At 35.2% G+C, this 26,014-nt stretch overlaps 1 non-coding gene across 1 annotated transcript; it reads left to right on the top strand.

Annotated features, from left to right (window-relative positions):
- Positions 1-12,646: 12,646 nt before the first annotated feature.
- Trnas-aga (transfer RNA serine (anticodon AGA)) lies at positions 12,647-12,728 on the top strand. The gene has a single exon. It is a non-coding gene; the product is annotated as a tRNA-Ser (tRNA).
- The last annotated feature ends 13,286 nt before the right edge of the window (positions 12,729-26,014 follow it).

Here is a 26,014-nt window from a genome sequence, read left to right as displayed (position 1 = left end):
TTATGCCCTGAACATAACAGAAATTATTCATTGCATTTAGGAATATTACGCAATGATATTTCGCTAGTAGCTTAACTGATACAACGGAAATATGGATCATATATATGTCTATGCAACCAAATACATACATGTGTAATGTTACCCGATACATAGAGTTTGAATGCGGCAATGTCACACAGTATATTTGTGAATAATTTCATGCATCATGAGAGAAATTATCAAATTATTTCTAATGCTCTTTAATTTAATTCAAACGCAGCTACACCGTTTTGAATTTCGCGCCATTGTTTGCAACAGGCTTTTTCAAGCATTGTATCGCTTTGATGAATCCTCGACACATCTTGTAAAACCAGTACAGATTCAGCGCGTCCAGAACGAAGCATGGTATGTACATGATCAGCTGGATGTGTCCAAGCTTTAAGACAGCCTCTGTGCCAGTAATCAGCCAGATCTGGTACCAGTATATCGGCATGGTGACCATTCGGAAGAAGAAAAAGGTCGCCACCATCAGCAGTCCGTTGAGCAGTACGCAGCAGTTAGAACGCGGGACGTCTAGAATGTCGAAGAACCACCTGGAGCGTTAGCGAACAAGCCAGGTAAAATGACAATGAATTTATTATTTGTGTTGTTATTAATAGTTGGACTGCACGATTTTTATATGTTTTAAATTGTAATATAATGATAAAAATATGTTACGGTAACACAATATAGGCAAGAAAAATTATGCATTGCAGACGAATTTCATTAAAGGCAGCAAACACAAATTAGCGCCCGAGCCGATTGTGACGAAGATATTTACATATTTTCCTACAATAACCGAAGCATTCGTCTTTTTATTCGGATCGGAGTAAGTGTTCGTGTGTCGTATGAATAGATATCGTTGCAGGAAATTAAAATGATCCGTAAAACTAAATTTAGATTCACATCGTACATTTTCGTTCTTGCAACGAATTCGAATTTCAGGCGTTCCGCGCCGACGCATGACACAAATACAGCTTGAAGTCAAGCCGCCGGAATTATCTTAGAGGGCAACATATTGTAAAAAGAAGAATTGACCCTTGCCTAAACACATGTTAACCTCCGCACTTTTGAAATCATGCAATTTTAAGTGAATAACAACATTCATGTATAAGTATCACCTTCCATAGTATCAAAATAATTAAGAATAATGATATGGTAACTTCTTTACAATAAACACGATTGGCTGTTGGGAATAAAACAAATAAAAACTAGAGCTTTGTAACAGACTTGACGAATACCCCCACATGCGGCAATGACACAATATTTTCCAGGTTGTCTTTACATAAAACAGCGGACACCATGCTTAATGTTTAAAACGCACTAAGTGACCCCGTGACCTAGTTTTTGCCCGGCATTGCCTATGTTCGTACTTTACGTACACATCATCTAGATACAAGTTCTTATCAAGTGTGGTGAAACTCGGATGAAAACTACTTGAATACGAGAGCGGACACCATGCTGAATGTTTCAAACGCACTAAAAGACCCCATGATCTAGTTTTTGCTCTAGCATGAACCATATTCGAACTTGACCTAGACATCATCTAGATACAACATCTGACCAAGTTTGGTGAAAATCGGATGAAAAAAACTTGAATTAGAGAGCGGAAACTTAAAACGGACCGACCGACAGACCGACAGACCGACCGATAGACCGACCGACCGACCGACCGACAAGCTCACTCCTATTTACCCCCCTAAACTTCGTTTGTGGGGGTATAAGATAAGACAATGGTGCTATATAAGTACAATGCCGTCTCATATACCATCGTAATAAGCGTTAATAATTTTTTATTTAAGTAAAATTGCTAAACACATACATCTATGATATGTTAACTTCAGTTATGACATTTTCTTTCTAATGCTAATTTGAAAAAAATCGTTATTGCAAATTAAAAAAAAAATGTTAATTTATATGGACTTGAACCTCCACTTTTCTGTATGGTTAAGGAGGGCCTTGGTCTAGAAGACGTACATTTGGTTAACAGGCGGGGTAGAGACTTCCGCTACTAGAAGACGTACCTTTGGTTAACAGGCGGGGTAGAGACTTCCGTTATGAGTCGCAGCATCCCGGAGTAACACAGCACGCCGTAGTCCTGTTATACAGTTAAACACGATAACTGACAAAAAAATGATTCACATGTACCGTTTATGATTACCTACGACAACAAAAGTATAGAATTTTACCCTTATGTAAAAAATCTTTTTACATTGGGAATGCAATGAAATTCAACATTTCTGGTCGGAAGAAACACTCATGATGTTGGGAATGTGCATATGGTACGTTGCTTTCGCGCCATTGCGCGGAACGTCACGTGACGTTAACGTCATATCTTTGAGTTCGTTGTTTATATTCATTAAAATTTGAAATAGATTCAGAACTAGACGCAACGCTTTCTTCCTTTTATACGATCACAAGACATTTTGGTGCCGTTACAAACTAGTCAAGAGTCGAAATATGCAGCTGAACAAGCTCATTGCGATGCGCGACGGTCATCGTCGCCTTATATCCAGAGAAGAATTAGAGAGATTCGACTCAACCGAGTTAACGACATCAGAGTTCGAGAGATTACTTCACCTGATTATGGAAGGAGCAGAAGAAGTGAGAACGCTGAACGATAAGATCGTTAACCATAACGATATCGAAGATTTATTATCGGAACTTGTCGAAGGAAAATCATATTCATTCGACCTAGAGTTAAAGATACAAAGACTTAGAGATAATCTGAATAAACGTATCGGAAACAAAAAAGAAATTACATCGAACGTTTCACAAGACGAAAACAACAGTTGGCAACCGAAATCCGATACAGAAATTGTTTGTGCATTAGTCAAAATACAACCAGGTCTTCGAGAATTGAATCGGCACACACTTGAGGTATTTACCACGAAGGAGATGACCAACCAGTGTTTCGTTTCAAAAGTTGCCGAAATTATCTCTTCCGTCGTTCCACGGGGATAAAGTAGAGTGGCAGACGTTCTGGGACAGTTTCGAATGTTCTGTACACAAAAACCAGGCATTATCAGACGTGCAGAAATTTGCATATCTTCGTGCATTAGTTCATGGCGCAGCGAGTTCATGTATAGCGGGATTCCAGTTAACAAACGTGAACTATATGAAAGCTATCGAGCTACTAAAACAACGATTCAGACAGCCAGAAAATATAGTAGAGGTGCTGATGCAATCGCTGATCCAATAAGATCCACCAAAGAACAATCCGGATAGTCTTCAAGCATTTTATGATAGACTAGAGACCAGCGTAAGAGGATTAGAATCACTAGAAGAGTGCCAACAGACATATGGGAATCTGTTGGTGCCTATCATAAGAGACAAGTTACCGACCGCAGTACGTCAAAGTATGGCACGTGATCATGGGACCAATCGCTGGAAGCTTCCCGACCTACGATGTGCTATTGAGAAAGAGATTGCCATCATGCGAGAAAGCGACACACGGAGACTTCCGGTTTACGACTCACATATGCTGACTGCGTCATTCCATACCGGAAGAAGATGTCCGAGGAAAAAACTCATGCCGTCAAGATCAAATGAAGACATTAAACATCGTAAGGTGACCTGTCATTTCTGCGATGGATAACATTTTACAACAAATTGTAACAAGACAACCAACGACAGGGTTCAAATTGTTAAACAGAACAAATTGTGTTTCAACTGTCTGTCAAACTCACACCAAGTATCATTGTGTAAATCCACAGATGTCGCAACTGTCAGCGAAAACATCATACCGCAATCTGTGAGCAGAGGAATGAGAGCTCTTCCCTGAATCCGGATGCCTCTCCATTCCAAGGCAGCGCTACGGGACATACGATTCTGCAATCTTCCACACAGGTAAGATCTTATGTTCTCATGAAGACCGCCGTTGGCAAAGTAAGTACCCACAACTGTATTATTGAAGCAAATATCTTGTTCGATGAAGGTGCTCAGAGAAATTTTATCACAGAGAAACTTGCGAATGAATTTAATGTTAAAGAGACTGGTACAGAGACAATCTACTTGGCAGCATTTGGTCATTCATCTCAAAATATACTAATAATGGAAACCGCCACAGTGCACGTTATCACTGACCGGAAGGAGCGGCTCCCGATTGACGTCCTTATTACGACCACCAAACGTCCCGCTTCCGAACTTACAGTACCTTCGAGGTTACAAATTAGCACACCCAGTTACTGCTCATGAGAAGTTTGATATTGCGATGCTGATTGGTGCAGATGCTTATTTGAAGATAGTTCAGAATCACGTTGTTAGAGGCAACGGACCAACGGCAGTACAATCAAAACTGGGGTATCTTCTTTCTGGCCCGCTGATATATACAAGCGCAGGGACAATACACCATATGCTGAACATTATGACGTCACCTTTGAAAACCGTTGACATCAAGCGATTTTGGAAATTAGAGTCCATAGGAATTACGCCGGAAGAGGAGGTGACTTTTGGTCCGAAAGAACTTCAGACATATATGGATGTCTGCATATATTACTAGGGTAACCAATACAGCGTGAAACTGCCATGGAAAGAAGACCAACCACTTTTACCAACGAATTACGATGTAGCCGTCAGTGGTACTCAGAACATGATAAAACGTCTACGAACAGACCCGTACATGTTCCAGAAATACGACGATATTATAAATGAACAGCGATAACGTGGATTTATAGAAACCGTTGACGAAAATTTAAAGACAGGCCAACCGGTTCACTATATTCCACATCACAGCGTGCGAAAAGAATCACTGACAACCCCGATACGAATCGTTTACGATTGTAGCTGTCAATGATCGTCCAACGAACCCAGCCCTAACGACTGTCTTCAATCGATTCCACCGGAACTGAACGACCAAACTGGTATTCTAATGCGCTTCCGATTTAACAAGTACGCCGTTACAACGGACATGGAAAAAGCATTCCTGAATATTGCCCTAGATGAGGGAGATCGCGATGCTACCCGGTTCCTAGGGTTACGAGATCCTCGAGATCCAGACAGTCCATTGATGACGTACCGGTTTAAAACGGTTTTGTTTGGCGCAACATGCTCGCCCTTCATTTTGTGTGCGACCATCTTAAAACACCTAGACTACAACAAGGAAAACTGGGTGAGTAACCATGTTCGCCGCGATAAATATGTTGATAACGTCGTTTCCGGTTTCCAGGAGGAGAGTGACATCATGAAATTTTATCACGATACACGGGAATTGATGTCAACTGCAAACTTCAATCTACGCTCCTGGAACTCCAATAGCAAAATTTTGCGTGACATAGCTAGTGTTGACTGTGTACTCGACACTGATGAACAGACAAATATTCTCGGAATGAGGTGGAACTCAGATGAGGACACATTGTGCTTTCCACTAAGACTCATTCCTGTTGTTGAAACTGTGACAAAGAGAGAAATATTACAGCATATTTCGAAAATTTACGACCCCCTTTGCATTCTTTCACCGGTGACTATTCGTGCAAAGATATTGTTACAAGAACTGTGGAAAATGAAGTATTCATGGGACACTCCAGTATCACCAGAGTTATACCGGTAGTGGAGCGACTTGGCGTAAATCGTTACTTGTTAAATAACACATCATCAAGAAATAATGTACACATTTCTCTTCAAGTGTTTTGTGACGCAAGTATGACGTCATATGGTGCTGCAGTTTATATCTGTACCGGACATGAATGCACCCTGTTGATTGCGAAGTCCCGCGTCGCTCCTCTCAAATCCATTACCCTACCACGATTGGAACTGATGGCTGGCCTCAATGGGGCGCAACTAACCAAACACGTACAAAAAGAATTGCAGATTGAGAATGTACAACTATGGTCTGACAGTCAAATAGTATTGCACTGGTTAGCTTCTACACGTGCTCTACCAAGATTTGTGAAAACCCGTGTTGCTTAAATAAGTTCACTTCTTCCAAATCATGAGTGGCGATATTGTCCTTCACAAGATAATCCCGCCGACTTGTTAACCCGCGGAATCTCAGCAGAGAAGTTCATGCAAAGCGATCTTTAGGTCAAAGGACCACGTTGGGTAACGGAACCCGGAAGTTGACCGATATGGGAACATGTTGCCATCCATCAATGCAAGCGGTTATTGAACCAGATCAACCGGACGTTCATGGAGTTCAAGCGATTATCTGCATGGAGAAATACGGTAATTTACAGCAGTTACTGCACGTGACAGCATATGTATTACGATTTATCGAGAGATGCAAGAACAAAAGCCTATCACAGTCTAGATCATTGACCGCATCTGAGCTACTTGATGCAGAAAGTATGGATATCGAGTGTTCAACTCTCTTCATATAAAGAAGAAATTCAATGTCTTCGAGATGGTCATTCACGAGCGACACTGGTAAAACAACTGATATTGTTCATTGATGATAGGGTCTTACTGCGATGTTGAGGACGTATACATAATGCCCCAGTTACAGAGACTGTGAAGTTTCCGTATCTATTACCACAGAGACATTTATTAACTCGACTAGTGGTGATGGACGCTCATGAAAGAATTCTACATTCTGGCCCAAACTCGATAGTGACTTTCATACGTCAGAAATACTGGATTCCTGCAATTAGACGATGAGTACAGCATGTGCTTAAGAAATGCGTGCAATGTAAAAGAGTTGTAGGCAAGCCATACTCTGCACCGGATCCACCACCGTTAAACGCTGTGAGAGTGGAAGAAGCGGACCCATTCACTGTGACTGGTGTTGACTATTCCGGAGCGTTACATGTACGTAGTACAGACGGTCAGGACACGAAGGCATACATTTGCCTGTTTACATATGCGTCCACCCATGCAGTACATCTGGAGCTGGTACCCGATTTGTCCACAGAGACGTTCTTACAAGCCTATCGCAGATTCTGTAGTCGACGCTTAGTACCACGGATGATGATTTCAGACAAAGGAACAACATTTGTAGGTGCAGCGAACCAAATTAAGAATCTTTTCGCGTCCGAGAGAATCGATACGGAACTAAGCAGAAGAGGAACAGAATGGCGCTTTATCATCAAACGTGCTCCATGGTAAGGAGGCTGGTGGGAGCGTTTGATTGGGGTAACGAAAACGTCTATCAAGAAAGTGCTAGGACGCTCTTACGTTTACTACCATATGTTATCGACTGTAATCACGGAAATAGAAGCTGTTATAAATAATCGACCTCTGACCTACATCAGCACCGCGCAGAGTGACTTGCAGCCGCTGACCCCTTCTCATCTTGTGTCCGGTCTCTGAATCACAGTGCTCCCCTACAGCTGTGACGTGGATTTGGATTCTCAAAATATCACCAGAGAGAACATTTCCAAACGAGCGCGAATGCAGCAAATCTCATCGACGATTTCCGCTCTAGATGGAGAAGAGAATACCTCACAGCTTTACGCAAAAACCAGCGGATTTCCGGGCATAATGAGCAGACGATTAAAGTCGGCGACATCGTCATGGTACACGATGAAGGTCCACGGTCAAGATGGAAATTGGCAAGGGTCGAGGCGCTCATCCAAGGCAACGACGGACGAGTACGAGCCGCAAACATTCGGACTGACGGGCGAATTACGAATCGCCCAGTTACCAAACTATATCCATTGGAGGTCGGAGACGAAACAGTGTCATAAATTGACTGATAAATGTTGTAGTGAAAGACAATAATCGTGATAAGAACGTTTTTGTTTAAAATGTATTTTCGTCCCTGATAAAACATTAATGTTGAATTTATAAAATTATTTGTTAAATGCTTCGATATTTTAAGTGCATATTGATGTATTTCTATGTGTTTATTCACATTTTGCGGCCCCGAGTATGTTGAGTTTGTTGTTTATATACATTAAAATTTGAAATAGATTCAGAACTAGACACAACGCTTTCTTCTTTTTATACGATCACAAGACACATAATACATAACAAATTTGGTTTGGAACATAACAAGCACATTACCTTTGAAATTATTTCCCTTTGTAATCTTAAGTGCACACAGGTACAAAAAATAATGCAATTAATTTAATCATTCTTTTAGCCAAATACTTTATCTTTAAAGGTAAATGCGAAAGCACCGCCCCTAAACTCCCACAATATATGAGCTACTTAACCCATAGGCTAAAAATAGAGGAAACAATATCACACAAAAACACACATATGAATTTATGTAGTCAACGATGGAGCTTATTCTTAGAAAATACAGCCGTATGAACACGCCAATCTCTTCTTAACATAAAACTTTTAATAGACCCAACTGAATCAAGACCGCCTACTCCTTTCTTTTCTCCACACCATAATATTCTGAAACCACTTTTTAAAGTTACAATTGTTAGAAATTACATTCTCAAACATCTATGATAGTTTTTATGACTGTATGTTTTCAGAAATAAAATGTTATGGAAAAAAACAGTGTGTGTTCAGCAATGCACTAACCAAAGCCGAAAAACCAGACCTGCGCCCATTATGAGAAACAAAAATGGCTCTGGGAAACTTTGCAAGCCACATCATACAATCATGTAGAGAAGTTTTAATTGATACACTATAAACACTTCCACCATTTACACGCATTATGCCATGATCATCAACAGAGATGCCAATCACTTTCTGAGCTTCGGAAGAAATTGGCACTGTTGTCTTCACATATGTCGAGAACTTTAAACCCGTCTTCAAATGCACAATAGCAATTTGAGTAATATCAGGCATTACTGTACCTCGAACTGAAATACAAAATTAAATTCACACAATGCTTATTTCATGAATTTTATTATTCCCCTTTAAGTTTCATTCTGACGCCTTATATGATCGTTTGTTATAAGAAAAAATCAATGTTTAGCCCAACAAGCACATTACATATTGACAAGTTGTTGAACTCAAATTATCGCTTGTGAAAAGAATTCACCATTTATATGAATAGCTCAGAATTTTAAGAATTTTAATATACCTTTGCTCCTTCATAAGATTTATTTCTAAAAGTAATGCATTTCTTTAAAAAAATGTAATATTTGGAACAGCTTTTAATATTTATAAAAACAAACACAAATATTTTTAATAATGTGCCTGCCCTGGGGCTCTAACCAAAAATCTTTAAAAAAAATAATTTTACCAAACTATGAACACAGTGCCTTTAATAAAACAATTATTATTAATATGTTTCATGCTTATCTGGAATAGGAAATCAAAAGAAAGTTGATGAGAAAATATACTATAATTTGGCACTAGTATAGTCAATAACATTGTATTAAAAGTTAGTTTTTACACTTACTCCATTTCTTTCTCATAAGCATCAATTGCAGCCTTGTTAGACGACGCAGTTGAGATTTTCTTGATGGCCTGCCCAGCACGAGCCTCCATCTTCTTAAGATTTCTATTTGCAATAAGCGTTATGTTTAGAGTGGTTAGGAAGTTATTTACCTTCACCGGCCAGCCCAAACTGACTTTCATTGCTGAAAAGAGAATTGAAAATGATAAGAACATGAAAACAAAATAAGGCCGTAGTTACTTAATAATGACGTCACAATGTATTTTCATAAAATCCATTCATATCATCATTACATTATTAAATAACATGAATGAGCAATCAATTGGATTTAACAACAAAAAGGCGAAACTAAATTTGAAAACTGAATATGATGGACGCCGGAATGTTTCCTTATATATTACATGATAAGCAAATATTCACTGGGAATGACACTTGGAATTTTAAGGGGTCTGAAAATGTGTAAAAAGTCCAAAGATCAATGGCAATTGTACAATGATTAAACATTGATAGAAATGGCAGGTTGAAAAATGAAGACATGCATACCTGTTCCAAGCTTGGTATTTACGTCAAAGCATGGCATTCCCCTGATCTTGAGATGGTGATGCTTTCCATAAGCAACACGGTTTACTTTTCTACTGTACAGTCAGGGTTTTCACAAACAACGTACAAATAACCACTGAGGCCATTTTGTATTTCGCGAACAATGTTTTATATTGTCAAAGGAATGGGACGCAGATTAAAAAACTGACCATACTGTAATTTGTTTAGCAAAACCTCCAGCTCAACGAGTCAATCAATCTTCTTCCATCCCCCACCCACTTCTGCTTACTCTTTTCACGCCATTTAGCAAATGCGAATAGCTTTTACGTGAGTCATTTTCACAAAATCGCCATCGCAGAACTCGGTAAATGAATACGTGTTATCGAACACAACGTTGTCGATCGGTGTTTGTTTCTTTTTCGATTTTGCAAATCGCTCGCTTTTATTTCGCACTTTCATTTTGCTAAGAAAATGTCAACAACCGTGACGTCATGAACACAAATATTTTATGAAAAGAATTAATTTTACTTATATTTGTATTGTATAGTTATTAAATCTTAAAGAGATAAGCAAATTTAACTCTTAAATAAAAAATACAAATTTATTTCGTGTATTTAGTATAATTTCCGGACTTTACCGTAGATATCGCTTATAGCCAAAACGCTTTCCGAATACGGCGATATCGACCGACTATTCCCGATCTCACTAGGACCTACTGCCTTAATAAGTGACTGTAGTGTAACGGTTATCAATAGAGCAATAAACCGTGTATTTACAGTAATAGTTGTCGTCTTGTAAAATTGAAGAAAATACGCGTTAACCAAGACTCGAAGAGCAAAAGTCTGCGCTATTGTTAGAAAAACCACAAAATTAATATATTTTGATTATGTTTTGTTTTTATACAAAACCAGAAAGTTTCGCGTATTTGCCCAGTCTCTGTGATCTTTCCCCTGTGATCAGTTATTATTTAAAACAATTAGCTTTGCATTATTGGCAAAACATGTTGTAATTAATGTAATAGTCACAAATGCAGTACTTATTTACACTAATTTACACAAAAATCACCACTATGCAAGATATTCTTAAAATAAAAATATATACATTGATCGGTAAAATAACTTCTCCTCCGATAAGCGAAAAAAAAAACGCATTACATATTAGTCGTCGCACTCCAGTGCGACGCCAACAATAACTCTAAATAGGCAAGAAAAAATATACATTGAAAACGAATTTCATAAATGCAGTAAAGACAAATTAGCGCCCGAGTCGATTGCGACGAAGACATTTCGTACATATTTTCCTACAATAACCGAAGCATTCGTCTTTTTAGTAGGATCGGAGTTAGTGTTCGTGTGTTGTATGAATAGATATTGTTGCAGAAAATTAAAATGATCCGTAAAACTAAATTTAGTTTCACATCGTACATGCATGATATACATGCTGGCGAAATCGACTGTACATACATGTTCGATTTAAGAATTAAATATCTGGCTTATTTCGCAATTTTCGACACATGTTCTTCTTAACTTTTATCTTAATTTATATTGAAATATATTAATAATACTTTTTTTGGACATTTTATCTTAATTCATAAATATTTGACAAAATCCTAAAATCTCCCTTTAAAACAGATTTGTATTGAATTGTTCTATCGATGTAAGCATTGTATTTTAAGAGCACTTAAGCTTAATCAACTTGATGATTTGCCGTAGGAACAAAATAATTGGATAATGGCGTATATTTACTTCGAACAAGTGTACATTTCTTTGAATTTCATATCACTTTTTGGAAATTGAAGTTCATATTAAGATTTCATGAATTGTTCTACTTTTCTTACAAATGTGTTTGTTCAGTAACTGTCAACATCGATGTATATTACATTACTTGAATTTTTTTCCAGTATATTCGGTAATAAAATTACGCGATGTGAAATCAAAAGAAAAGTACATCGCAATAATATGTGACATAACGATATACACACTATAAATAACGCAAGCAAAATGATCATTATATATATATATAGTAAAAAAAATTGTTACCGAATATACTGAAAATATGAAAACTTAACAACTTTTTCAAGTAATGTAATATCCAGTCGTGATATTCTTTTAATCAATATAAACTAATAATTGTAAAAAATACGGTGTTATAGAACTTTTCTTTTTTCGTCGTTTGTGGTTGACGGTCCCTTAAAGGAAAACTTCAAAAGCCATCAGAACACAAACGGTAAAGACAATCTCTAAGGCTAAATATTTTGAGAAACAATCATCCGATTTATCTGTTGAAGAAAATATCACGTGGAAGAACATAAGCTACATGATCCAAGGAGTTGCTTTATGTCTTTCAAGTCTTGCAGCAATTAGCAGTTTCGCTGTTTTCATGGTTATTGTTACAGGAGGCGGCAAGTAAGCAACAGATAAATCTTAAAATAATTTTTCTTCTGATTGGTTTGCTCAAGTTTCTAAGTTTAGGTAATGTAGTCGTTGTAGGCTCCGGAGTATACAAACCGTTCAATTAAATTAACTGATCCGCCACACTCACCTTTTTAAAATGATAATGGCTCACATGTTATGTTATTGTATGAACTAAAAAAAAACTATGTTTTTCCATTCCTGATGGGCAAAACTGGGATTCTTTAAGTTTATGTCAATGTCTGATTTGTAAGGATGCTATCACCACCGTCATATTGCAGTGATTATATCGGTCTGAACGAACGGCAACGACAACTATGATCATGCTGTATATCCAGAGTATATCCAGAGTATATTTAAATGATAGCGTAACAGTTTAAATATATGTAACATTATATATTAGTGTGAGCTACCGTTGTATTTACCTACACAAGCAGTTGTCGTGGCCGAGTGGTTAAGGCGATGGACTAGAAATCCATTGGGATCTTCCCGCGCAGGTTCGATTCCTGCCGACAACGAAATGTTTTAGTGTGATTTGTTTAAAAGTGTCATTACACATTATAACATCAAGTGCATCACACTGTTGATAATATTCAAGATATTGATTGAAACATTCTTTAGTTAATCGTTTATCACGTACTAGTATCTAAAACCGACATTTGCGTGGTTTTAAAATATGCCAAAACCAGATAATATATACACATGATCTATACAGATATAGTTTTCATTATAACAAACATTATATTTACGTAAATAAGTGTAAATAAATATCGAATAGCTAACAGTCCAAATTAAATGCTCAAGATATTTTGCATCAAAACTGATTTTGGTAATTCATTAAACAGATATGAAATTTGGATTATTTAAAAATACCATTATAAATAAAAGTTACATAATAACAAACTTTATTTGCGTGGACAACGTGTAATGTCTTTGACATTGTTCCCTTTTAATCGATTCAGTTAAGCGGTGTTTCAAAACATGTAGGCAGCATTCGTACTTGTGGGGAAGATCTCAATAGGTTTCGAAAACGCGGCAGCGATTTATATATTTTTTATGTTATCCCTAAAATAAAAATCATAAGCTATTACTTACAATATTTTTAAAATCAAACATCGTATAAGACACATATTCCAACGTGAAAAATATGTTCTTGAATACTAAAATATTTGTGCATTTTTGTTAATGTGTGTTAGTGCTGAAAATATCGTTCCGTACTCAATAGTTGATAAGCAGAATGTTCGGTAAAATATAAGAAACAGAAGATTTCTCTCCTTTCTTAATGGTATCATGGTGACCTGCCAGGCAGCCCCAAACAAACTGTTTATTGACCTCAGCGTTCGGATTCGGTCAGAAGAACCATACTTTTAGTAAAATCATATTTATATAATTGTGAATTATTAGCACCTGACGAAGGCAGAGAGATATCGTTGGGGCTTTATCCGTTCATCCGTCCGGCTGTTACAAATTGTGCAGGGCTATATCTCTGAAAGTAAATAACATTTCAACATGAAACGTCAATGGTCTGTACATACATGTATTATTTAGGAGACTCGCTATGCACAATAACCTTAACCCTAAACTTTCTTCAATAATTTATATTGGTACTGCATGATGTCCGTATTTCACACACGTTTAAGAGCTTTGCATCGACATTATGTATATAAGATTTCAATGTGAAAGTTCAAATTTGTCGTGGTCAAGTTGTTAAGGCGATGGACAAGAAATCCATCGGAATCTTCCCGCGCAGTTTCGAATCCTGTCCACAACGAAATATTTTAGAGTTTTCTCTTGTATGGTGCCACTTATTGCAAAGGGTTATTTCACATTGTAAAATAAAGCGATAAAGGTGTGAAAAAAATTGTTATGACACAGTTAATAACATACGAAATATTAAAAATACCCACGTATTATTATAAATATAAATCGACTTGTATGTGGTTTTAAAATATGCCAACACCAGATACACACATGTTAAAACAATCGATTATATTTTAGTTCACGTTTCAAAGTCTATTTGCAATCCGGCATTCTGCCTTTGGCCAAGAACATATATACGAACATATATACAAAAGTAATATGGCAAAGACAGGGAATCATACAATAAAACAATTAAAGATGAGAAAATATGACAATCATAAAGAATAAATGTGTGTAAATACAACTATATTTGTTAGCATGTCATCATTGATATGTATTGACAAATGGTAGGCCATGGAGTCCGAATAATATATTTTATATAAAACTCGTTATATAATGGGAAACATAAAAAAGTGATAATGGGATTCACAAACATTCTGGTTATAGTGTTTACCCGGGGCAACCTTTTATATCTTCAAACCTCTATTTCAAGGTCATGGGAACGTTATCGTATTTCAAGGCCATGGGAACCTAATCGGAATTGTCTCATTCGGATTGTTGACTTTTATTAGATATGCGAGCAAGGCTTTTTTGTCATATTTGAAGCTTTTTTAATTGAAGAAGAATTCAGCTAAACTTTTGTACCACGCTTTAACAAATTTGTCTATTGGTTTACCATGTAAGCAATGTCGCACGTGAAATCAGATGTTTTGAGCATTTAACCCAAGCCAAGGTTGTCTTAAGTTGACATTAAGCATGACATCGTAGATTATTTTCGTACAATTGTAACTGGTTAAAACATTCTTCTATTCCATACAAACTTTTGATAATAATGAATTTAGGTTGTTTACAACTTTCATCGAAAAACCCAAAGCTCTGGGTTGACATAAAACGGCTGAAGGCTTTGGCTTAAAACAGCCATATGAATTCAACTGTGTTTTATTTAAACATACCAAATTGCTGCTAATTGGGCATACATGTTGAGATAAGACATAAGTCAATATTATATTGATCACAGCAACATGTGTCGCTCAATCATACAATTAAGTTGTATTGACAATCTCGATGGATAGAAAGTATGTTCTACAAAACTAGCATTAACTGCAATTGAAGGAGTCAAAATATGTATCGTTGTCGGCGTACCATTTAATTCATGGTCAGTTTAATGTTGGTATATAAACAACACTGCAAGCAGTGAATGTCACCTTAATACCACCGTATATATGCCATTTTCTTCTATTTCCTTTCTCAACGAAACCGCTTAGTTTTATCATTATCCAGAAGATTGCATTAAATAGTAATATCGGTACAAGCATTTGATTTTGAGAGAACTAAATAAATTTTATTATAATATTTGCCAGTATAAACAATGTAATGGGATAATCGCGTATATTAACATCGACTGTATGTACATTTTGTTTAATGTCAATACACTTTGTATGGTGCTAAGTGCGCATACATGTTTAGATTAAGTATTAACAAATGGTTCTACTTACCTTACCAAACTTGTCAGTTGAATAAAATGATTAAATTTTGTCACCATTGACATATATTTTAACTTAATTCGCATTATTTGTTTTTACCTAAATTCATGCAGATAAACGAGCGATTTAAACACGTGCAAACACCGTTCAAAGTAAACAAGAACAGAAAATCGTTATCCAAACTCTACGCATGGTAACTAATTATAAAATTACATTAAATCTGCATTTATAACACTGTTTAAAAAACTGTTAAAGAGAACTGGACTAGACATGCATTCGTAGTACAAGTATCCAATACTTCGATCTTGGTCTCACACCTTCATTAGCGAGAGTATATTTGACTAAAATACCGACGTACGCACGATCACGATCGAAATCTTGTGACAAAACGGTTCACGCGAGGAGGAATATCAAGTTATACAATTTGTTTATTTATGGACTCCTGTGTTATTTAAATCATCATTAGATGAATCATGGTAGGAAATAATCCTTTATTGAATCTCGTACATAACAGTATATAGATATAGATGTAGCAAGTCAAAATGCCAAGGAAAGGTTTAATACTGGTTCATTTAGTACAATTAAAAGTTCTACATTTCATATTATGGAACCCAGCATTCATGCATGAGCTTTCCTCAAATAATTGTATGAAAATTGGATTAGCGGTATATGATTTCGTTATATTATTCATCTTTAAGTCTGATTGTTCTTTTTTCGCTAGCAATCATGATCCTATAGATTATTAGCTAACTATGTGGTCTTCTCACACACGATTTTAAAAGAATACTCTTGATATCTACAGTTACAAACAGAACGAATCGTTCCGATACTACAATCCAATTTTTCTAAAGTAATCCCCGAGTTTCATTATCTGCTCATTACTTTCTTCACTTTTAACTTTGTTGTCACTAACGCCGACTATCAACAACGTGGACGTCTTGCACACGGTACAGCCGTCTGATCCATCTCTAGCGTAGATGCCGTTTCTGCCGTCGGCTAACCTGACGTCAAAATGGCGGCTTTGAATGTCAATACCGTTTCTATACGCTACCTCTGGGTACCTCATTCCTTCAGAAATGTTGTGAATCTCGTTGTTAAGGAGATAGAATCCGTCGCTGGCGATTATCAGTCTTAGTGAGCAGGCGTCATAAATGGCCGCCTTGCAAGGCGTTGATTGCACCAAGTTCTCGTTAATGTACGTATCCCAGAGTTTCAACACGTACTCCTCGCGTAACGTCACGTCTGTTCGCATAGCAACCTCCATGGTAACGTTAATGGTTGCGTATATTTATTCCGAGAGCGGTCTTGTTAATAAAACAATTTATCACCGATATTATATTGGCTCCGAACCTTCCGAAAATTATTTAGATCCAATAATGAGAGTTGTATCCAACGTTAATTATTTATGGAACAACCAACATATGTTTTCATATATATTTTATATAAATACATGCCACCAGTCTAAAATGCTCAACAAATAATACGCCTTCATCTAACAATCGTATAGATATTGCAAACTGCCTGTTACAACGTTTTTAAATATTTATACACCGAATTATCGACTGTTCGATTCAATTATATCCCAACCCAAACACGCACAAACCAATGTTCCTCAATTATTGAAAAGATCCACATTGTTATTTAATGTTCTCTCTATGTATATCTTATTCAAAAGAGGACTTAGGTTCTTTTTCTTTAACATTCTCCAGCTTAAAGAATTAAAATGGGATAATTGTGTAAATATACATCGACCGTCTATACATTCAGTTTATATTGTAGTCAGCATGGATAAACCGGCTATCAGGTTGGCACCTGTATACAGTCGAGATAAAGGATTAATAAATGATTGGATTTTAACGTTGACAGCTTAATATTTAAATACGAAATTGGAGTAGGATAAATTATGCTTAGGTAATCTTCACACTCTATCAATACAAATACGATCATTCCACTAGCGTTATTTTCAACAGCAACGGGCATGATTAGAATTTTAGCATTATGTGTCCAATTTGATTAAGGCTCTGTTTGTTTCTGCTTACGATACGAACATAAACGCAATAAAATTCGTTGTGACAAAATGACTGCAAATGATCAGTTAAATTAGACATAGGATCAAATTCCCCTCTAGCATTGATGTTGCTGCTTATGAAATATGTTCTTGATTGCTTTAAAATCACGTACGTTTTGTAACGATATAAACGTTCAGAGGTTTACACTTTTTGCAAATAAAATGATTGCCTCAAATTTCCCGAATTTAACATTGGAAATTTTTGCAACAAAATGAAATTTGACGTATTATATATGTAAACGGATATATGCAGGTGTGTTAGAATTGAATTGCAATAAATATACACAGCGATAAACGGATTCATTGGACTTGCTTTGAGAACACACTTGATTCATTTATTTAAACCCTGAAAATACTTCAAAATAAATTCTAGCATAGTGTTTAAAAATATACACGACATCCTTTTTTGAAGTATTGCTGTTGTCTAGGTTATGCAATTATTAATAATATTGTGTAATCGATGTATGCATTACATTATTGTTATTCATTTTCGACCGATGCTTCATTTTACATGCTAATGTTTGATGTGCCGTTAATTTACTATTTGTGGAATAGAAAATGAATGTACATGCAGAGCTCCAGATAAGGATTTAGTCTAAAGGGTATTTCAACCCCTGATATTATTGTTAAAGCGTATTTTACTCCTTTGTTTCAGCCATAAAGGGTATTTAGGAATGTTTAGGGGTATTTTCCATTTTTTTTAGAAAACTGACAAAGTAAAATGCGTGTTTGATCTAGAAATATTATTACTTGTTATTGATATTATTAAATGCAAACAGAATAAATTTAAAATGAAGATATGAACAGACTTTCTTTAAAAATATTCCCTCAGGAGCCGCTGGTCGCTTTAAACGCGCCTTTTTTGATCCACAAACATGACCGGCCGCAATAAAAAAAAAATTATCAACATATTTTGATTGACTTACTTTTGATTCAAAGGTTAACTTACAATAAAAACTCGAATGGAGTATTGGTTTAACCGGTTACGCACTTTAATCGATTTGAATAAAAATACGTACCAAGATTTGTATTGCGTTTTGTTACGTACTGGAACGATTTTTAATGCGTTTTTTTTTATTTTTTTCAATGCGTTAATACGCAGATACGCCTCTAATCTGTAGCTCTGACTGTACATGTATGCTTATTGACTCAATAATCGATATAGACACTTACAGTTGTGCTGTAGTCGACGCCTCAACAAATATCGATTTCTTTTAAAATATTGGAATGTGTCCTATCATTAACAGCTTAACTTTGCAATCAACGATTACAGTAAAAAAGAGTGTGTGTATACGTGAATATTTGTGACATATCAATTAATAATACCACGTGAAAGTATTGAAATTTTTAATACAAGTTATACGAACACACATCATAATAAGCAAACATAGCATATGGCATCTGAAACATTATTATACAATTTAGAAAATTAATTATATTCGAAAAATAATGTCAAAGTAATAATACAATTAGTTAATATAGCAAATGCATCACAAATGCGACTTGATCACAGATCACAGGCTCATCCACAATTGTTTAACACGTTTCTTTTTGTATCGGTTTATTGACAGACGGTTTGTGCATCGGAATCTTCGGATCTGGCACTTTACTATTTTATAAGCTATAATTAAACACAAATATCGGACATGTTTGGGGTTCCCCCAAAAAATTATATCAACGACCGAAAGACCATTTAAATGCATAAAACATTGTCTGCAACATTAACAAAAGAACGCATCTATACTTTTATGGTGTAATGCTGTTAACCAAAACACAAATTTCTTCATTTACTGAACGAACGAAATCAATTTTAAAGAGTTTCTGTAAAAATGATGTCTTTCTTCGAAATCCACCATCACAAACATCGCGTTATTAACCGAAACATTTATCACCTTTAAGCAAATAAACTTTAACATCAAGTGTGTTTTGTGAATGAGCGTAATTATGTATTAACCACCATACACGTACATCACAAAAGGTAATATCATTGCGGCGAATCGTACGCGTGTACATGTGCTGGCGGGGCGTCGTGGGGATCATCGATGGGCTCCATATCGCCGTCAATCTTCTCGTTTAGTCGTCGGCCGCCTGTTCCGAATCTGGGGATGAAGCCCATGCGCAGTTGTTCTTCGCGCACGAGTCGCTTGGTGCGCAGGAAGTATAGCAGGGCCGCACCTATAACAATGCCCGGGATCAGCATTGCGAACGCGAGACCCGCCATCGCACCTGGTGAATACAGGTAGATACACACAGGTAGCTTCCAGTTTATTCACTTGGATAATTACGACTTTTGCTACACAATATGATAATTACAAAACATTAACTATTCTTATTACTATGCAACGTAAAGTTATTTCATGTAATGTGACGCATAGGGTTTTAACTATTTAGTGAACAGTAATTTCATGCGATCAAATCGCTGCTTTATATACACTCTAATGGAGTAACTTCAATAGTTACAACTATTCAAAGTGCAGTTTTCCATGTGATCAAAGCGATGCTCGAAGTCCAATCTGATAAAGTCATCAACAGTTTCTAACATTCTGCGTCCAGTTATTTCGTGTGATTATTAATCTGTTATCAAAAGTGAGTGAAGTTAAAATTATAGTCGCGACTCAAACGAAAACGTTCACTAATTAACACATGCAATACAACAAGAATAACAATTATCTATGTTACATTTTAATTGTGTGTATAGTTGTTGCATTTCTTGTGTTTCTTCATGATTGAAAAAAGATCTGTGAAATAAGTTTCCGGTGAACGTTGCAATAAGTACATGTATGCACACGATTAACAGAACAAAACTTCACTTTTTTTAAATTTTACTACGAACTTTATTCATTTAAAAAATAAAACTTCAAACACTTATTACGTTATATGTTTTGCTTATTTTAACATTAACGCTTTTTGTATCAAAAGTAATTAACTGTTAAATATTGATGCATTTATAGGACACATTGCGAGATGTCTGACGTGTTGAAATTGTTTTGAAGGTCTGCTTAAAATCGAGAATCAAGTTTGGTAATAAAACTGATTAGCTATAAATTAAACTTTGAAGTGTACGAAGAGGTTTATCATTTTCCTAAATATTGCTGGACAGTTGACACGTGTAGCTAATTCTTTTGTACATAGTTTTACAATATTAAGCACTATTTTATCTTGGCTGACGGTAAAAGGTATTTTTTACCGCCACTGTATCCACTTGTCATCTGTGTCGAGGCTTGTTGTTGCGACTGTGGACTGGTGTTACCGGAGTTCGAAGAAAACTAGTTCCCTACGAATGACAGAAAAGCAATCATCATCATAATCATCATCTTTATCAACGTTGTGATCATTATCATCACCATCATTTACTCCATGGAACCATTTATTCAATCTTAATATGAACATCAATTTCCAAAAAGTGATATGAAATTCAAAGAAATGTACACTTGGTCGAAGTAAATATACACCATTTTCCCCATTATTTTGTCCCACCGGCAAAGCTTAAGTGCTCTTAAAATTCAATGCTTACATCGAGGGAACTATTCAATACTGATCTGTTTAAAAGGGAGATTATACGATTTTGTAAAATATTTCTGAATTTATAATATAAAATGTGTAAAAAACTTATTATACATATATTTCAATATAAATTAAAATAAAAGTTTTATGTTGGAAAATTGCATGTTGTTAAGCAGAGATAGCGCGTTAAAGGCTTAGCTTTGAAAATGCGAGAGTTTTTCGTGTTGGCATTTATGAACGTTGTAAATCAATCGATATGCCATTCGAGGTGTATATTAGACGGTGATAAAATATGGAGACAGAGAAAGAAATGATCGTTAACTCGCCCTACCGTTCCTAAATATATGTTCGTTTTTTAAATAATCAGCCACCTGTACTTTAGCGTATTTTCAGTTCAAGTTCTATTTCATGTCAGATGGGACCTTAAAACGATCCGTCAAAATATTGATATAAAGGATGTCGCGACGTAAACGGACGCCTTGAATATTCTTTAACTGAGTGGTGGCATAAAGTTGATCACCGTTGCACATAAAAGACATAAGAGCGACAGAAGAAGTTTGTTTGTAATAATGTGTACAAAGTCCGGTCAAATACGAATGCCTTACTGCAAACGGCATTATCTACTCCTCAGAACTACGATTTTGATGCTTAAAAACTGCAATTAATAGACGTCAGAACTGCAATAATAACTGATCAGAACTTCAATTTAGAAGCAATGAAAACTGTGATTCCTACACATCAGAACTGCAATTTTCATACTTTGAAACTGCTTTTTATACTCATTAGAACTGAATAAACTCTTAAAAACTGATATTGCAACTCATTAGAACTAAAATCCCGTAAGACAGGCAGTGCCGGATTAGTACCGTGGAGTTAAATAGGAAGTAACACTTTTGGAGCCAATGTCCGAGGTCCTTAGAAGGCCTAGTGCTTACTTGAACGCCAGTGCCAAGTCGACACATTTTATTTTTCAAAATTGAAAACAAGTACATGTACAATATGAATGTTAACAATTATGATTTCCAATCGTAAACAAAAAAAACATGTAGCGCAACCAACCTATACATGTATCTAATGTAGTAGTATTCAACAACAGACAAAGCAAAGTTCTGACTTAATTAGAACCCTAAATAGGGTTGTTGAGTTCCAATGAAATTGTTTCTTTTTGCAAAATTTAATTTCAGTATTCCTTAAAGATCCTAAGCGCAAATTGGTACATTTCGTTCTATTTAATGTAAGGCCGGATATTTTTCCAAAGTTATCCAACGTTGTAATATTTTTTTTTCAATTTTTTTGTGTGAACCGTTTGTTAGAAAACAAGCGTCGTCAGCGAAAAGTGTCTGTTTTGTTTCTATATTACCTATTTTTATCCCACTTATGTTTTGATCATTGTGTATGGCGATTGATAAAATTTCAATGCCCCAACACATTATGGGAAATAATTAAAGGTAATATACGTAACACAACAATACGATACACATCATTTAAACAAAAAGAAACAAAAAAACTTGAAACTGAGACCATGAAAATAATTGAAACACTTGAAAAACAATTGCATGACACAATTACAAATGATACCAAAGCCATTGAAGATGAAATAACATCAAACAAACAAGTATTAGAAGGAATCTATCATACACAACTCAATGGAATATTACTACGAGCGCGTGCACAGCATGTTGAACACAATGAAAAAAACACAAAATACTTCGCAAACATCGAAAAACGTAGAAGTGAACAAAAAACTGTACACAAATTAGTAGTCAATGGCAAAGATATAACAAACAGAACACAAATACTAGAGGAACAACGTTTATTTTTCGAAACCCTCTATAAACGAAAACATATTGAAACTAACACCCTGTTTAAAAATACACATCATGCTTTAAACCAAGAGGAAAAAATATTGTGTGACGGATTACTTAATGAATATGAATGTGGACTAGCACTTAAAGAAATGCAAAATAACAAAAGTCCAGGATCTGACGGCATCACAATCGAATTTTATAAAATATTCTGGAACGATATTAAAACACATTTAATTAATTCACTTAACTATTCATTTAACAACGAAAACTTAACTACGCTACAAAAACAAGGTATAATATCACTCATTCCAAAACCTGGAAAAAACTTAGAATCCTTATCAAACTGGCGCCCGATTAGTTTACTGAACAATGATTATAAAATTGCAACAAAAAGTATATCCAACAGAATTAAAAAAATATTACCATCAATCATTTCAAGATCTCAATCTGGCTTCATAAAAGGACGTTACATTGGTGAAAATGTACGTCTGATACAAGAATGCATACATTATTTCAACCAACCAAACAATTCAGGCCTTATTTTCTTTGCAGACTTCGAAAAGGCTTTCGATTCACTAGATCATTCGTTTATGTTCTCTTGTTTAGAAAATATGAATTTTGGTGAAAGTCTAATTAAATGGGTAAAACTATTTTACACCGACATAAACAGCATTATTATTAACAATGGATTTTTTTCAAACAGTTTTAACATCGAACGAGGGGTAAGACAAGGATGCCCACTTTCATCCTCGCTATTTATTATATGCATCGAGTATCTATCACACTATATCCAATCAAATAAACATATAAAAGGAATATCGCTAGAACCTGACGACGAAATTAAACAGTCCTTATTTGCTGACGATGCAACTTATTTTTTAAATGACAATAGTGACTCATTCAATAACCTTATAGAATCGCTAACCCTTTATGGAACGGCATCAGGTCTAAAACTAAACACAAGTAAATGCACTGTGCTACGAGTAGGTAAATTTAAACAAAGTAATATTCAACTTAAAAAAGAAATGAAATTCCACTGGACATCAGATGAAGCAACAACGTTAGGAATAACCTTTACAAACAATGAAAATGAAACAATTCTAAAAAACATATTGCCTAAATTACAAAAATTTAAAAATTGTTTAAAATCATGGCAGCATCGTAAACTTACACTAATTGGAAAAAACACGGTGTTGAAAACGTTTGCACTCCCTAAATTAATTTATACACTAACAGTCCTCCCAAACCCACCAAATGATATTATTAAAGATATACAATCAGCAATATTTAATTTCATATGGGACGGTAAACCTGATAAAATTAAGCGAACCCAGTTAATTCAATCTGTAGAAAATGGAGGTATCCAATTAACGGACATCGACTCATTCTTGAATGCAATCAAATGCAGCTGGGTTAAAAGATATCTAGATAAAACCAATACAAGTAAATGGAAATCATTCTACCAGAAAATCCTAAAAAAATATGGGGACTCCTTACTTTTTGAATGTAACATCAACAATACCATTTTGCATGAAATTGCAAACGAAAACATATTTCTATCGAGTGTTTTATCAGCATGGACTAATGTTACTCATAATCTAGAAACCCAAATCACCAGTAAAACTATTTTATGGAACAATAAAGACATAACTTCAAACAATAAGACTTTTTTCTATAAACATTGGTTTGAACAAAACATTAAATATGTCGACCAATTGTACGATTACAGAATAAATGACTTTTATTCTTTTGAGAACATATGTTATATATACGGAATACCTTCAAGCAATTTCCTAATGTATTACACATTAATTAAAAGCATACCCATACATATTAAATCTACAATTAATTCAAATAACACACCATGTACCCAAACATCATTCACGGAAAACATACTTGCAAAACAAAACAAAACAAACAAAATATTTTACAAACTACAAATTAAACACCCTGCAGAAAACTCCAAGATTCAAAATAAATGGCAAAACCTGCTTCGAGAACATGAATTTAATTGGAAACAAATATTTATCATGCCATATAAAACAACTATAGATAGCACACTGAGAAATTTTCAATATAAATATGTGCATAGAATCATAGCAACAAATAAATACCTTTTTAAGTGCAAACTATCCAACACAAATTTATGTGATATATGCAGCGAACACATTGAAACAATAGAACACCTGTTCTGGGAGTGCAAACATATTCAAATTCTATGGAACCAGTTAACAACATTTCTAGAGAAACAACAATTAAAATTTAAACTGTCTCTCTTAAATATCAGTTTCGGTGTGAATACTTTTAAAATACCAGAAATTAATAACACTGTGAACCACATTATCATACTCATGAAATATTTTATATTTAGCTTCAAATACAAAAAACAAATACCTACCTTCAACTGTTTTATAAACTATTTAAAATTAAAGATCCAAATTGAAAAAGAAATAGCCCTCAACAACGATAAACTTCATATTTTTGAACAAAAATGGAAACGCATAAACTTTCATAACCCAGTCCAGTTGTCTTCTACCTAACTCTCCGCAAATCATCTCTATGATTGATTATTACATTTAAAAATAACAGCATACACCACAGGCAACCAAAGAAAAAAAAAAACAGTATATCCTAGCATATCATGTATAATATGTGTTTGACATTATAACTGTTGTATTATACCACTTTTGCTCTTGCTTATGCACATATTTACATTGTATGTTTTATATTGAATAAAAAAAAAAAAAAAAAATTTCAATGCAAATTATAGTTAAATTAGGTGATAATGGACAGCCTTGTCGAACTCCTCTTTTAATTTGGAACAGTTCTGAGAAATAGCCAGTATTAGTAATGCGTGATTTTGCATTATTATAGAATAGTTTGACCCAATTAATAATGTAGTCACTGAAGCCAAAGTGACAAAGGCATTTAAATATAATGGCGTGGTCTAAGTTGTCGAAAGCTTTATTGAAATCCCAGAAGAAAATTAAACCAAGGTCATTTTTTTCATTTACTGTTTGCATCACCTTTTCTAGTAATCTAACGTTTTTACCGATATATCGATCTTTCAGGAAGCCAGT

Source organism: Dreissena polymorpha, chromosome 6 (genome assembly GCF_020536995.1).
Source record: "Dreissena polymorpha isolate Duluth1 chromosome 6, UMN_Dpol_1.0, whole genome shotgun sequence".
In the NCBI taxonomy this organism is placed as follows: Eukaryota; Metazoa; Mollusca; class Bivalvia; order Myida; family Dreissenidae; genus Dreissena; species Dreissena polymorpha.
Note: the sequence above shows the minus strand (reverse complement) of the source record. Positions and strands in the feature narration are given on the sequence as shown.